At 39.4% G+C, this 4,421-nt stretch overlaps 1 pseudogene; it reads right to left on the bottom strand.

Moving 5' to 3' along the window:
• Positions 1-2,102: 2,102 nt before the first annotated feature.
• LOC149568414 (uncharacterized) lies at positions 2,103-4,183 on the bottom strand (annotated as a pseudogene).
• Between the last annotated feature and the right edge of the window lie 238 nt (positions 4,184-4,421).

The raw sequence follows: 4,421 nt of genomic DNA, 5'->3' as shown, positions 1-4,421 counted from the left end.
TAGCAAGAAACCAAAAATCTATCAAGCCTTTCCGAGATAGCCTCTCCACCACATCTCCAATTATTCCACATAAAGACTCCATTATTTGGCTTCACATCAATGAGAAATAATAAGCCAATCATATCTCTAAACATATTAGACGATTGGTCCAGCTTTGCTAGCCCTCCCCTTTTTTCCTCGAGGTTAATGACAGCATTGAAGTCTCCCGCCATAATCCATGGAAGAAGAGGTTCCAAGGACCAAATGAATCTAATATGGGCCCATAACTAAACTTTACTTGCAAAGTCTGTTGGAGCATAAATGTTGGATAAGAAGCACCTTTCACCATTCTCAAAGCTGGTGGCTATCAAAGAGATGGATGACTGACTGGAAAACCACCATAAAGGGGAGACTTTCTGGGGGTCTCAAAAGCAAGCCACCCCTCTAGAACTATTCAAGGCACCCACCCCCTGCCAAGAGCCACGGGGCCAAATATATGTAGCACACTTAGCCAAACTAGCCAAAGAAAGCTTAGTGTCCTGAATAAAAACCACATCAGGATACTAAGACTCAATTAATCTACGAACAACCTTTTGTCTAGGGATTTCGTTCAACCCCCTTACATTCTATGAAAGTACAACCATTTATGGAGTTGGGAGAAATGAGTATCTATGGGACGTACTGACCCAGACTCCACCAAGTTTTCACCCGTTATCTTAACTTTGTCCTGATAAGTCTTCCTACCACTTTTTATTGGTTTATTTAGAGGCCCCTTTTTGAAAGACTTCTGTTGAATGCCTAGAGAAAAAGAAGGCCTTATTACTCTTAACAGGATCAGAGGCCCCTTTAGGTCTGTGAGATACATTGGGCACCTCTATTGGTCACTGTAAACCTTGAGCTCCACCAAGATCCCTAGTAACCTAAACAAGAGGAGGTCCATCATTATCCAAATGCTCGGCCTATAGGTCCCCTATACAAAGAAGTTGATCCTCCCTCTGCATATCTCCTTCATGATTCTCTTGTTGAATAATGGCCTCCAAAGAAATCTCAACTAGGATACCCGCCTCTTGATCCATGCTCTCAAGAGCATCAAACCTATTAAAAGTGTCATTTGTCCACCTTTTCGCCCAGGTTCTCTTCTTTCCTTTGCCCTTGTTGTGAGATTTAACCTGGGTAAATCCCTCACTATCAACAGGTCCACTAGAAGCTTTTGCCTTTCCTTTGTCCTCCCTAGGGGGAACTAGAGCATCCAGGGATGGATTCTTATTTCTGGGACATCGGCGTAGTAGGTGTCCATACTCATGGAAAATTCTACATATGAATGGGAGAGTCTCGTAATCCAACTGCTGGATCCAAGAAATAGAGCCCATACAAATCTCCATAGAGTCTGGCAATGGATTATTCAAATCAACTTCAACACATATACAAGCAAAAGAAATTACCTTACGATCTTGCGTCTGTGTAGAGGATCCCACAGGTTTTCCAAGAAGAGTTGAAATTGAGTGAAGAATATCCTCCCTCCAGAATTCCAAAGGAAGTCTTGGTAGACGAACCCAGACCGGAACCCGAGAGGGGATCTCCTCAACAGAGTTAAAGCTTGTGTGCCAAGGTTTGATGAAAAGCTCCACCTGGTTAAAGAAATAAGGGCCTCCTTCAAAAGCCTTATTCCTATCCGACATGCAAGAGAATATAACCATAAAGTAATTATTAGCTGCTAGCAGAATCTCCATATCTCCTTCTGGATATCACACTCGACGGGCCCAAGTGTCCAACACCGGCAATGAAAGGCGGAGGCCCAAAAATTTGCATATAATAGCATGATTACTCCAGTACTCAACATCCTCCGAAACCTGTTCAAGTTGGACTATGAGAATAGGATAAACCTCGGCTTTCTGTAGACACCCATTAATTTTTTGAAGTCGGAGTTGTCCATTTGAAGAGGACTCTCCTTCCTTTGGTTTGGATTTATCCTTCATACCCTTACTACTATCCTGCATCCCCAAAACAAACTCTCCCATCTCCAAATAATCACCCGAAGGCCTGGGAGAGGCGAGCCCTAGATCTCCCATTAAGCCCGAGTCTGGGCTTGGCAAACCAGCAAGGGAAAAAGGGGCAAAGCCCCCTCAACACCTACCGCCGTGAGCGCAAACGCACCACACAGCAAGAATGGCCTGACGCCCCGCAACAGACCAACTCCCGCGGCCAAAGGCGAGCCCAGACACAACACACCCCAGCAAATAAACCTGCAGACACGATCCACGAACACCCAGCACGCCCACCACCAGAAAGAGCACGGTGAAACAGGTCTGGCTAGGGTACGCAGGCCCTAGCAGACTGAACCAGTCCGTCCTGCGTGGTTTTCCATTCGTCTCTCCGATCCGGCTCCCTTCGTCCCAATTATCGCTGTCAATAATAAAAAACAATTAAGATCTATATTTAAATCAATATTTTGAATCAAATATAAGAATACGTAAATTTCATCTCTATATGTGTATTTAAAGTGATAATATGTGATGATGTACATGCACTCTTGACTTTCTCATGAATTTGCACATGCATAATTTGAAACTGGTACCGATTTCATGAACGCCGAGTCTACAGCAATAGAAAGCGGCATTTACAGGTGTTATCACATCTAATAAATCAGCTATTTCTTGTTTACATATTAAATTTACTGACTAAAGTTTAGAATGCAATAGCACATCTCCTTTTGTCACTCTATCTGCCACAGCATACGTGCCAAGATCAAATGCATGAATACTATTTTGTTTCATTATACTTTCTATGAATTGTTGTAGTAGCTTCACGGCTTGGTTATCTGTACATTACACGCCAATCATAAGGTGGATTTTTGCAAGGAATAAAACTTTAGTCTTTAATATTTATAAGAGAGATGTTCTTTAAAGAAATCATGGAAATGAACTCCATATTAGAATAAAACAAGTCTAAACAAAGCTTATGATAATGATAGTAGAAGCACAAGACATGATCAACATAAAAAGTTACATAATTTGTACCTAATATTGGAATTCTATGTCCTTTTGGGTGTGTTGCGACCAATGGGTTTTGAAAGGCCTGGATAAGATCTTTGCTGAATTCCTTGACATAGTCCTTGGCACCTGTGATATGAACTGAAGGGCACTTGATCGGTTGATTATATAAAAATGACGTTTGTGGATCTCTGAACTTTATTCCAGAAATGGATATTATAAACCTTATACGAGGATGATTTTGTAGCATTATACCCTGCAAATATTATAGGTACAGTTTGGATTAAATAAGATTGTGTTAAAACATTACAATTCCCCCCAAAAAACATTAACTGAAAAGACAGAATAAACATTTGCATACCTGCAACTGGTAACAAACAAGAGCTGCACATAGCATGGCACCCTACAAGTCATGCCCAATGACAAAGTTAAAAGGCTGGAGTTTAATGTAAATGATGATTTATTATTTTTCTAAATGTATCTTATTGTTTTGATTTTTAATCAATAATTTCAATTTTACAAAATTTATTAATTATTGTTTTATTTTTTAATTCCACTGTACTACCCATTTTTTTAATTGTACAAAGAAGAATTACAATCCTAGTAAATTAGTAATAGATAATAGAATTGTAAGTTTCGATCTGAAATATTGATACAATGAGAAATCATACACAATAGAATTTAAAAACAAAACAATAACTGTGAGATTCATATAACACCTGAGAAAATCCAAGTAAGCCATCAAAAGGCCCATTCTGTTCCATGTACACAACAATCAAAGGAAATGCCTTGTCCACGTTCTTAAATTTTGTGAAGTCCTGCATACAATGCTAAAACATGTTAATTATGAGATTGATAGGGATTAAACAAGACAATGTAAGCATATTCATTGATATACATACTTTGTTCTACTGGAACCACTCGTAATATGGAGGAGGAAATATCCCCTCAATTTCAGATTTCCCTGTTGCCGGAAGCGGTCCATCCAAGAAGCACTGCACCCACCATTTATAACATTAATGGATTTTATGTATAATTTCTAATGAACATATTCCTTGTCATGAAAAGAGATAAGAGATATAATTAACCATATCGAGTTTATCAGTGATGGAAGTGTCCCATCTACTTAATTGCTTGTGTAAAATGGTTCCACTTGTTCGGAATCCATGTATACACAACACTCGCAGCCTCTCATGATGTTTTGTGGCAGCCATAGAAAAGATGGTAATCTTTCTCTCTCTCTCCGATGAAGAAGTGGGAGCACACATTTCAGATCTCTTTACATTCTATTGTTTAAATAGATTGTGTATGGAATTTTTATACATGAAAACGCACGTGAACTCCTGTGAAAGATCCATCAGTAAATGTGTGCAATGAGAACCACGCGCTTTTAAGAAAGATGTGTCTAAGATGCAACCATATAAAAACTACGAAAGGATAAGTAAAACATCA

This window comes from Cupressus sempervirens, chromosome 3 (genome assembly GCF_028749045.1).
Source record: "Cupressus sempervirens isolate cs-2001-9-10 chromosome 3, ASM2874904v1, whole genome shotgun sequence".
NCBI lineage: Eukaryota > Viridiplantae > Streptophyta > Pinopsida > Cupressales > Cupressaceae > Cupressus > Cupressus sempervirens.
The sequence above is the reverse complement of the archived record's forward strand: the minus strand, read 5'-3'. Positions and strand labels throughout refer to the sequence as shown.